This window comes from Oncorhynchus clarkii, chromosome 31 (genome assembly GCF_045791955.1).
Source record: "Oncorhynchus clarkii lewisi isolate Uvic-CL-2024 chromosome 31, UVic_Ocla_1.0, whole genome shotgun sequence".
NCBI lineage: Eukaryota > Metazoa > Chordata > Actinopteri > Salmoniformes > Salmonidae > Oncorhynchus > Oncorhynchus clarkii.
Window position 1 is genome coordinate 34,562,597 of NC_092177.1, and position 12,883 is coordinate 34,575,479.

Below are 12,883 nucleotides of genomic sequence, written 5' to 3' on the forward strand. Positions count from 1 at the left end.
TTAAAAATGGCATTGTTTACACAGAAATATTACATTTAATGTACCACTTATCTAGATTAGAGAACAAACTCAAAAAGTGCGCTCACCTGACCTGAGACATGATCTTACCTGTTCTTACCATCCATAAATATGACACACATTAGTTATGAATTATGATTCCAATTAATCACTTAGGACCAGTCACCACTTGGTGGCAGTAATGTCCATGGCTTACTTCAAAGCATGCTTCACCTAAGTATGAATTGATTGTCCCCCAACTGTGATATAGCTCAGACCTTCCATCCGTGAGCTATGAGAATCGTTCCCCCAAGTCAGTGAGTTTGCCCTGTAGCTCGTAGGAAGTGAGACACGCTAGAGGATGTAAGCAGCACGATGACACATTACTTTATGGTTCTTGGAGACGACTGGCAGGCACGTGGAAAGCCCCCTGCTGTGCTTGACTTGAATTCCAGTCCAGGGTTTTGACTTAAATGCAGCCTGGAGGTACGGGAGATAGACGATGGGAGGAAAAGATTGAGCGGAAGGCTAGGAGATGTACGTCAGGTCCGAGGTTTATCGGCCAATGCCAGTGAGACTTGACAACGCATAGGGAAATGTCACCCTTTACGCTCACTCTTTCCCTGCACGTTGTGGAGCGTGACATTACTGGCCACATTCGTGACAACCTATGAAGGGTTATCATGGGCATCTGAACAGCACTGAACATCAATGTTCACATCTGAGATATGTTATTTGTGCTGTTGGTCAGTGTGTTCTCCTACACTATTGGATGGACTGGTTGTGGTAGAGTATGGATTCAGAGGATGTGTAGATTCTGCAAAATTGTACAGTCCTGAGTGGACCTCAGCCACCTGTCCTTAGACTGATCTCAGATCTCATTGTTTTACCAATGTTTTTACATCTTGATCCTTTGGACCTACAACCCAGTTCCAGCCTTGTACTTATCCTCCTTCAGTCAGTCAAGGGCTTTTTTGATCATTAGATTCGTTTAATTGTGTGTTAGTACAAATGGTTACACCTCGTTAAACTGTAATAGAAATGGAATCAAATTGACCTCACCTCTGGCAAACTACAGAGAGGCGTACTGCAGCCACCTCTGGCTGACGACAGAGACATGTACGACAGCCGAGGGCCCTATGAATAGCTGAGGTCGACTGGTGTCTTGACCCGTGTCAAATCCCCCCCCCCCCCCCCCCCCCCCCTCCCCTGAGATCTCTTTTAGAAGTATTGTTATTTCCGTACTTAGCAGACAACTGTACCCGGACGGACCGACATAGCTTACATTTCAGTCCTTACCAATTCGTAATGGCTGCATATTCTACTCAGGCTGACTCGCTCTCAGAGACATTCTAGCAGTAACCTTCAGCCTCTCACAGCTGATATCGAATTGGACATAACTATAATCACAACGCTCTGACAACGTCACTTCAAACATGTCCAGTGCTGCAACGACATTAGTGTAGCGTTAGGGGTGCATAGAGTCTTATAGCTCTGGCGTAAGGCATACAGCCAAGGTGTAGATGTTGTTGACCATAGATCTTTCCTCACGTTAGGGGCATATCAATGGGCTGAGTGTGGGGTCTACCTCCCTCCCACCCCCTTTCAAATGTTGTGACCTTTCTTTTGAGGAAACACTGATCTATATGCCAGTAAGTGACAGGCTGACACCACCTAGATACAGCCAATTAAATGAACAAGAAGAAAAAAAAGAGGGAACATTTTAAGCATTCATGGAGAGCTTTCAAAATGGAACTGGAACAATGAGTTGGCCTCGGGGGAAAAAGTGATCATGCTGGTATGTTTATATTAGACAGAAAGGAAGCCGTCATTGTAAGGGATTTATTTTCACAGGAACCACTTTGACAGTCTACTGTCTCTTGACAACAATTCCTTGGATATACTTCTTACTTCCACACATATGTACATCTTTATAGGCAGAACGCAGGCAGCGTTTCTTTTTCAGCTCTTCTTTTAGACTGTTACTTCTAGGCCAATTACATTGCAAGGAGGTTTTGGGGAGTAGGGGTTATCCAAGGATGGGGGACTTTGCTAGAACAACTTCCCAAAACCACACGTTAGGAAGAGATCGTCTGGAGGAGGAGGGTGGGATAGAGGATGTGAGGGGGTTCATCATCTATTCCCATAAGTGTCCCGGACCAGTAAAATACAGTGTTGGGTACAGCAATAGGCCGTGGTTATTAATAAGAGGGGAGGTGTGCTTTGCTCGACAAGCGCCAACACGCGGGGAGCATTACCTCCACGGCTGGCTATGGCAAAGATGTGAGCTGCATTCCTCTGCCCACAAACCCAGGCTTTTTTCTAACCAACAGAGCAGAGGCAGTAACAGTAGTTGGGAGATGTCTCACTTTAGCAAGATAGTGATGTGGATTTGTTGTGTACTTGTTCAGTAGTGTCTGTGTTGCAAGTTTGTGTTTCACCTCTTTGGAGCTTGGATAGAAGTGCATCTTTCATCAGCTTTTGCTCCAGCCCTGCTGCTCTAACACACCTCATTCTGCTCATAAAGGTCCTGAATCAGGTGTGTTAGAGTAGGGCTGGAACAAAAGCCTGCACACCCAGCAGGGTTACAGGAGGAGACTTGGCCACCCCTGTATTAAAGGCCCAGTGCAGTCAATATTCTGTTTTTCCTGTGTTTTATATATTGTACAACTGCTGATGAAATTTAAACTGTGTGAAAAACATTAGCTTAGTGTTATTTCCTAATAATTGCTGGTTGAAAATACAAGATACACAGGACCTTCTAATCAGCAGGTTTGCATGGGCGGGAGTTTCAGCTTTCCATGGTGACATCACCATGTGGTAAATTGGTTAAAGTATCAGGAATCAAAGTAAGACCCAGATGCAGACTGTCAAAATAACAATATTTAATGTTCCAACAGGGACAAGCAGAAAACAGGTCAAGGCAGGCAGAGGTCGGTAATCCAGAGGAGGGCAGAATGATCAGGCAGGCGGGCACAGAGTCCAGAAAACAGGCAAGGGTCAAAACCGGGAGAACTAGCAAAGAGAAATATACAACAGGCGCAAGGGGGAGAAAAACACACGGGTAGACTTGAAAACATACAGGACAAACTGGCACAGAGAGACAGAAAACACCGGGATAAATACACTGGGGAAAACAAGCGACACCTGGAGGGGTTGGAGACAATAACAAGACAAGTGAAACAGATCAGGGCGTGACATAAAGGTACAGTGCAGCCATTTTCATCTCAATATCAAATATTTTTCTGGGTAACAATTAAGTACTTAACTGTGATTGTTTTCAATTATAATGGCTTCTTAGCAAAGATCCATTTCTCAAGCAAGGAATTTGAAATAGTTTTTCACTAAAAAGCTATTTTTGCCAATTTTTATTTACAGTAAGGTACTTAATTGTTACCTAGAAATGCTTTGATATTGATATAAAAACAGATGCATTGGGCTTTTAAGCAATCAATTAGTGTTGCGATTCACCATAATTAGTGACACATAACCCACCTTGTCTGCCTCTGTAGACTTTGGCCCTTAAATGAGTGACCCTGCGATTGGTCATTTTGTGCCTGTGAATTCATGCAAATTGTTTGAGTTGGACAACAAAAGCTATTATTGAACCCATAATAAGTAACATCATGTTGTTAGTGTTCAGAAGTACCCTACAACAGCCTGTTTGAGGACATTTTATTGTAACCGCACTCGTCATGTGGTTATTTAGAGTGTCACTGCAAAGGTGAGATATGCTACCTCGAAAATACTTCCAATTGAGAGCCCTCGTTTTCCTCATAAAGGTCCCCTGTTGCTTCCCTCCACTTGAGTCCAACCCCAGCACAAGCCTCGGGCTGTAGGTTATTTAAGCAGACATTTGGCTAACATGTCTCACTCACAACAGTGGAGTTGAATAAAGCAATTTGTCAGTCCCCAAACACTTCCAAGAATATGATTGTATCTGTGATGAGTGTAGCCCCTGAGGTGTGAGGGTATTTAGTACTCTCACTTAACCGTAATGGGGGAACCTTCAGTATTCAAAGAATGATGGTAGCTTTTTTTTCAGCTAAAGAGTATCTGCTCTGGAAGCTCTTATCAAGATGAGTTGAACCCATTTACAGCTAAATGGTGTGTGACAAGCGCTATGATTTGCTGCCTCACTCTGTGCCAATGTGATCGGTTCTGCATATGTTGTCTATCGTACATATGTCTGTCAACGCAAAACCTATGTAGTTTACAGTGGTGGAAAAAGTACACAATTGTCATACTTGAGTAAAAGTAAAGATAACTTAATAGGAAATGACTCAAGTAAAAGTGAAATTGAACCAGGAAAATACTACTTGAATTAATGTCTAAATATACTTGAAATCCTTTCAAATTCGTTATGTTAAGCAAATCAGATGGCACATTTTTTTATTTTATTTTATGGCTAGCCAGGGGCACACTCCAACATAATTTACACACAAAGCATTAGTGTTTGGTGACTTTGCCAGATCAGAGGCAGTAAATATTACCAGGGATGTTCTCTTGATACAGTAAGTACCTGAATTCGACTGTTTTCCTGTCCTGCTAAGCATTCAAAATGTAAAAAGTAATTTTGTGAGTCAGGGAAAATATGTGGGAGTAAAAAGTACATATTTTCTTTAGAAATGTAGAGGAATAAAAGTAAAAGTTGTCAAAAATATAAATAGTATTTTTACTACCCCCCCAAAAAAATACTTAAGTAGTACTTCAAAGTATTTTTACTTAGTTACTTTACACCATATTATATTTCAAGTTATCAGAATCACATGAATGTGTTGGGCTGATCATTTATGTATAATATAGTGCTTTTAAAAGTATTCTTCTGATATCTATTTTGGGGAAAACATTTTATCTAAATTGCTACATATTCATAGTATTATGTATTGTTTTGCATGTTAAACAACATATTGTATATTGTTGTAGACATACAGTTTACACTCGTTCATGAGCTTAATTGTCAACATGCACTTCATTAGAACTGATTTAATATCTATTTATTTTGCACGGAAGACACACACCTGGTTTCAAATGCGATTTTTGCACAGAACATGAATAAATTGTAGCGCACGTGTAGCATTGAACACTGAACACTCATAAAACAATGTTCCCAGACAACTCATCTAGTGGAAGGATCAGTTGCTGTTTGGCCCCACTTAACGTCCGCCCCTGCACATTCTGCTAAGGTTGGAGAATATACAGGTCTTCTTGCAAAGAAAATGTACCATTTTACTCAAGGGGTGTGTGCGTGCGGTGGTGGATTGATTTATAACTGACAATGCAAAACACCCAGGTGTTATTCAACTCAGCCTATTTGAGCAAAGAGAATTGGTCATTTTCTGCAACACCGTTGTGCATGATTCTAGACACTCCTCGCAGTTAATATCATGATGTTAATAACTAGTGTTTAGTGAGTTATCATAAAGAAAATCCGTTGTTGCAGATTTCACAGCAAAAATGTAGTCTGTAACATAGTGTTTCCCCTCCTCAAAAATGAAGACACTCAAGCAACAACAGAAACTCGAAGGGTGTTGACTAATTCCGTGTTTTACAGTGGGTGGAGGTATCAGTCTGCTCGCCTTTTTAATCTTCAAATCTACATCTGGAAAAGCACATTTTTTTCCTTCTGCAAATAACATCTGCAGCTAAAAGCCCAGACAGGTAGTTAGAGCTGATTGGTCATGGATGGATTCCCCCCCCCTCTCCTCGTTCTCTCTCTCTTCTTCTCTCTTTTTTTCTTCTCTACAAAGCCCAGAGGCTAGTATTTCACTGATTACAGAGTCCCCCATTTGAATGGCCGTTTGTGTATTGTCAGAACAAAGGGGCGAGGAGGCTCTAAAGAGGTGCTAGACAGGGGAATGGATTGGGCTCAACCATTAGGCTGAGTGGAGTTGCAGGTTGAGGCTAGCTGCAGGGGCACCCTCCTGCGCTGAGGGGACTCCTCCTACCTACTGCGGTTGCTGCTATCGCTAAGAAGCTGCATGGCTTACTGGCGGTCCATCAGAAGGGGCATTGTATCAAATAAAATAAACTGTATTAGTCACATGTGCCGAATTACTTACAAGCCCCTAACCAACAATGCAGTTTAAAACAAAATATGAATAAGAAGTAAAAGTAACAAGTAATTAAAGACCAGCAGTAAAATAACAAGACTATATACTGGGGCTACCGGTACAGAGTCAATGTGCGGGGGCACCGGTTAGTTGAGGTAATATGTACATGTAGGTAGAGTTATTAAAGTGACTGCAGAAAGGATAACAACAGAGAGTAGTAGCGGTGTAAAGGAGGGGCAATGCAAATATTCTGGGTGGCCATTTGATTAGATGTTCAGGAGTTTTATGGGTTGGGGGTAGAAGCTGTTTAGAAGCCTCTTGGACTTGGCGCTCCAGTACCGCTTGCCGTGTGGTAGCAGAGAGAACAGTCTATGACTAAGGTAGCTGGAGTCTTTGACAATTTTTAGGGCCTTCCTCTGACACCGACTTGTATAGAGGTCCTACATGGCAGGAAGCTTGGTCCCAGTGGTGTACTGGGCCGTACGCACTACCCTCTGTAGTGCCTTGCGGTCAGAGGTGGAGCAGTTTCCATACCAGGCAGTGATGCAACCAGTTAGGATCCTCTCGATGGTGCAGCTGTAGAACCTTTTGAGGATCTGAGGACCCATGTCAAATCTTTTCAGTCTCCTGAGAGGAAATAGGTTTTGTTGTGCCCTCTTCACGACTGTCTTGGCTTGCTTGGACCATGTTAGTTTGTTGGTGATGTGGACACCAAGCACACTTGAAGCTCTCAACCTGCTCCACTACAGCCCTGTCGATGAGAATGGGGGCATGCCTGGTCCTCTTTTTCCTGTAGTCCACAATCATCTCCTTTGTCTTGGTCACGTTGAGGGAGAGGTTGTTGTCCTGGCCTACCACTGTTGTGTCATCTGCAAACTTAATGATGGTGTTGGTGTCGTGCCTGACCATGCAGTCATGAGTGAACAGAGAGAACAAGAGGGGACTCTCAGGGGCCCCTGTGTTGAGGATCAGCGTGGCGGATGTGTTGTTACCTACCCTTACCACCTGGGGGCGGCCCGTCAGGAAGTCCAGGATCCAGTTGCAGAGGGAAGTGTTTAGTCCCAGGGTCCTTAGCTTATTGATGAGCTTTGAAGGCTCTATGGTGTTGAACGCTGAGCTGTAGTCAATGAATAACATTCTCACATAGGTGTTCATTTTGTCCAGGTGGGAAAGGGCAGTGTGGAGTGCAACAGAGATTGCATTATTTGTGATCTGTTAGGGCGGTATGCAAATTGGAGTGGGTCTAGGGTTTCTGGGATAATGGTGTTGATGTGAGCCATGACCAGCCTTTCAAAGCACTTGAGTGCTACGGGTCGGTAGTCATTTAGGCAGGTTACATTAGTTCTTGGGCACAAGGACTATGGTGATCTACTTAAAACATGTTGGCATTACAGACTCGGACAGGGAAAATGTTGAAAATGTCAATGAAGACACTTGCCCGTTGGTCAGCGCATGCTTGCAGTACACGTCCTGGTAATCCGTCTGGCCCTGCGGCCTTGTAAATGTTGACCTGATTAAAGGTCTTACTTACATCGGCTGCGGAGTGCGGGATCACATAGTCTTCCAGGACAGCTGGTGCTCTCATGCATGTTTCAGTGTTATTTGCCTCGAAGCGAGCATAGAAGTAGTTTAGCTCGTCTGGTAGGCTCGTGTCACTGGGCAGCTCTCGGCTTGCAGCTCTCGGCTGTGCTTCCCTTTTTAGTCTGTAATGGCTTGCAAGCCCTGCCACATCCGATGAGCGTCAGAGCCAGTGTAGTATGATTCGATCTTAGTCCTGTATTGACACTTTGCCTGTTTGATGGTTCGTCAGAGGGCATAGAGGGATTTCTTATAAGCTTCCAGGTTAGAGTCCCACTCCTCGAAAGCAGCAGCTCCAACATTTAGCTCAGTGCGGATGTTGCCTGTAATCCATGGCTTCTGGTTGGGGTATGTACATAAGGTCACTGTGGGGACAACGTCATCAATGCACTTATTGATGAAGCCAATACCTGATGTGGTGTACTCCTCAATGCCATTGGAGGAATCCCGGAACATTTTCCAGTCTGTGCTTAGCATCTGCTTCATCTAACCACTTTTTTATTGATCGATTCACTGGTGCTTCCTGCTTAATTTTTGCTTGTAAGCAGGAATCAGGAGGATAGAATTGTGGGCAGATTTGCCAAATGGAGGGCGAGGGAGAGCTTTGTATGCGTCTCTGTGTGTGGAGTAAAGGTGGCCATAGTTTTTTCCCTCCGGTTGCACATTTAACATGCTGATAGAAATTTGGTAAGACGGATTTAAGTTTCCCTAAATTAAAGTCCCTGGCTACTAGGAGCGAGTGAGTGTTTTCCTGTTTGCTTATGGCGGAATACAGCTCATTCAGTGCAGTCTTAGTGCCAACATCAGTCTGTGGGGGTATGTAGACAGCTACGAAAAATACAGATGAAAACGCTCTAGGTAGATAGTTTGGTATACAGCATACTCTACCTCAGGCGAGCAAAACCTCGAGACTTCCTTAGATATCGTGCACCAGCTGTTATTTACAAAAATACATAGTCCGCCGCCCCTTCTCTTACCAGACACCGCTGTTCTATCCTGCCGGTACAGTGTATAACCAGCCAGCTGTATGTTGATAATGTCGTCGTTCAGCCACAACTCCGTGAAGCATAAGATATTACAGTTTTGAATGTCCCGTTGGTAGTTTAATCTTCAAAGAAAAAAACAAAACACAATTGGTTAGGAATATGTAAAATGTCAGCCTTGTACTCCTGCGCCATGTTATTCCAATCCTAACCATACAGCTGACCTCTGGGAGTGAAATGGGACTACATTCTCAAAGCCCACCTCTACCTGAAGAAGTATACTCGCCCACCCCACAGTTTAATTGCAATTAGATGGGTTGATCCATTCTGTTAACAGTTTTTGACCTTTAAACACTCACTAAATGCTTATTGCCCACTGACTTGAAGGTAATGACTTCAAATCAAAGTGTTTACCGCCTTAAGGTGGATTGACTAGGTCATGGAGGTTGGAGGGCTGTGGCATGGTGTCGACACGGGTATAATCTCATGGAAGCTTCTTTTTGGAGGTGTTTTTAGTTTGTTGTCGAAGTTACAAAATGGTTACACATTTAGACACAGACACTTCTTTCAAATATATGGTTGTGTATGTACAGTTGTATAGTTTTTTTGACACTTTCCAGTCTTCAAAACTGAAAGCTGACATTATGGATTGAGTCAACCATTCTGACCAGGTTCTCCAAGTCTTGCAGCAATTTTGTGCCACATTACCAACAACCAGCACCTTAAATTGGTAATTACAGCAATCCAACAAACCATTAGGGGGTCATTTCGATGCAGAAAAACTTCAAGAGCTGACAACAAATTACTTACGTCATTTTGCTCCCTGAAACTTCTTTCACCAGTCCACCCAATTCTTAGCAGTTATTATGTCGTTAGCGCATAACTCATAGAATTCAGCATGGGCTTGAAAGGTTAAATGAGCCCCCAACATTAGCCTCTGCTATCCAAGTGAATCTTCATATTGTGCCAAAGATACAAAATGGACCAGAAAAGTAGAGGTATGTGGCTCATTGATCAGTGTTATGAAACAAAAAAAATGTACTACATCATGACAGTTTTTGGCAGTTGCCTTTTTTCACCATCCATTAAGCTGGAGCCTGAGAGTAATTGTAAGAGGAGTTTAGTGAGGCGTGCAAATACATCATGAAAATTATATATGTTCGCAACTAGTGGCGAGGGATCCATACTGTGTGTTTGTTTTTTATGTGTATATGTGAGACCTCTGTTGAACTGAGAGGGAGAAATATCATCATTAGTGTCATGCTGGGTACTGAAGCTAATGGATTTGTCAATAGGTTCTGCATGTATCACGGTACTCTTGAGATTTTTTTGTTGAGGAGCAATAGTTTAATTTTGACCCCACACTCACATGGTCTCTTTCTCTCCCTCTCTCACACACACATACTGTGGCCCCCAACTTCAAGGCACACACCCACACACACTGTGGCCCCAAACTTCAAGGCAAAGATGCCCTAAATGACTCCAAGCAAATGTGATGGGGGACAAATTACAAAATACAAAATGCTTCCCGGCTTTTCTTCAAGGCTCGCCCTCTCTCTCAGCGACACTCTTCTGGGCACTCTCTCCGTCACCCTATTGCACACCGAGGTGTCACGACCCCGCAGTGACCTGCTCCTGACTAGCCCACCTTACGCCACGGGACTCCGGGGGCCCAGGGCCAAAGAGCTAAGCCAACAGTGTGAAAGGGGCCGCCAATATACTAATGGGGTTGGGTTGATTCCTGGGAGATGAGAGGAAGAGGCTATCACCCGCCTCCTCACACGCTCGTTGGGCTGTGACTTGGAGTGAAAAGGGTCTGGACGGCTTATACGAGCCACTAGGTCCTTCTCGGCCATCCCCTCACCTTGAGAATTCAATAGGATGCAGATGCCCCCAACCCCCCCCCAGTCGATATGTTCGTGTCGGAGATGAAAGTGGGAAGTGAGGGGAGGAAAGGGGGTGGCAGGGGGGTCCTGACACTAATATAGTACATTGGAATTCACTTACAGAACTTCCAAGTTCTTTTGTCAAGCTTAAAGGCCCGCTAGGCTCTTTGAACCCCTGGCTGACCGCCCTCGGATAGCTTTTTTTTCACTCTGCCTTTTTTTCTAGCGTCAATGAGATATTCTCCACATTCCTGATGACCGTCACGACACAGTCTCAGACATCTACCGGTAGCGATGATGGTGCAAAGCCACGGTGCATTTTGTAACAAACTCTCTTTTGCGGCTGTGGGGTTTATCCCAAGACCATTAGCTTACTTGCTTGTTCTTTTCTTCACTCAGTCAGTCGCTGTGGGTAACCTAATCCTAACTCTTGAGTTGCTGGCTTGCCTGCCCACCTCCCCCTCCTCTCCTCAGAAGGACTGAGACAGCTCCCCATTCATAAACCTTGACTCTAGTCATTGTCAACCAGTAGGCTCAACTTTCCACCCAAGAAAATTCTCAATTGTTGATCACAATTCTGACTAACCTTCATAGCCACTTAGCCTAAATTCGAAATGTAAATGGTTCTAAGAACAAATCTGACATACGCCGTAGTTCGTGTCGCTTAATGTGACTGATTAGAGCCCAGAGTCAATGCATTGTATCCTCCATCCTAGAATAAACTATGGAATGGAAAAGTTTCTCCATGTGTCATACCTGCTGTAACGTGGTTCTACCAGAGGGGTAGATACCATAGAAGTGCCACAAAACAGTGAACAAGGACTTTTTATTGTCACGAGTCTTCATCATTTATTTCAAGATTGCCACCAAGCTTTTTCAACATCTGGCCGAGGCAGTAGAAAAACGTTGACTTCAAATTTTTAAAAAAAAGTGAAAATGTGCAGGTAAGCAGTACGCAGGAGCTTCTTCTTTTGAAGCTTGCCACAAGTGTCACACAGTTGAGCAGCACATCAAAAGACACAGCTCTGTTCACTCTGTACCACAGCTCCTGGTTTATACTTTCAAGGCATTGGCACAAGCCTGTGCTTTGGAGGCGATGAGTATCTATCTACTCAATGCTGGCTCCTTTTGTGCAGTATCATAATTATAGTTTATTATGCCTGTGGTTTTAATCACTTTTCATAAAGCTTCATTTTGGACTGCCAGACAATGCTTTAAACATATTGTCTTTTGTTGATTGTAAGTATTTTGGATGTACACCAAATGAAAGCTCCAGGTCAATCTAATCATCAGACATTCACACATTGTGTTTATTCCGCTGTTCCTATCATAAATTATTATATTTTGTGTAATTAGGATTTTTTTTAAATTTTTGTCAATGGAGGACCTAGGAGTTTCACAATTCTGGGGATAATATTTTGGCATTATATTGATTCACACAGCCACCCTCATTATTGCCGGCTATTTAAAGTGCCATCAACTATAGTTTAAATAGGTACCACTAACCCAATGGGAAAATTATGATTTTTTATTTTAAACGCATTGAGGATGGAATGCTGTAATTCCCGTTGTAATAGGACAATAAAGGGGAATCACACAATGGTCCTAAGTGGCTGGAGGGATGATCGATCATTCCACTGAGAGTTCAGAGGGCCTCGTAAACACATTCACACCTCTCTTTCATTTAAATGCGGGATAAGTTATAGCATATTATTGAAAAATCGAGTTCCACAACAACCTGCATTTCAATGCTGTCTGGGAGAGTAAAGCCCAATCCACAAACGAAGTGGCCTCCAACATAACTTGAAACCAAGAGAAGCCGAGAAAGAGTAGTCTTGACTGTTGCCTAACCAACTCGGGACACAATTTTGTAATATTGTGTTCTGAAAATACATTACACAATGTTTATCATTACAAAGGTAATACCACAAAAACTGCGGCAATAATAAACTAATATTAATTCGATTAATAATACTAACACTGAATAACAAATATATATATAAAAAACAGATAGGCATTTATGAAAAATACAAAATATGATTTAAGCTTCAAATGAGAATCCACTATTCGCCCAAGTAAGCTATTTTAAACTTGAAATAGGCTTACACCTGCTTTTAAGGTAATATCGAATTGCTCCAAATAAAATGTAGCCTATATACAAAAGTCTCTAAAAAAAAGGTAAAAACAAGTCAATCAATTCGTGTGTTCCTCCTTGTACCAACTCCCTCCCAATCACTATAATTTCTGACTCGAGGAAAACATTCTCCAAACTGATGGCCTCTCAAAGATTACCCTATCAGGTGCAAACCGCTGACACGTTTCCACCCACCACCAACAGAAAAACCTCACTGTGCCCAAATCCTTAGCCGCAGATACTCCACTGACA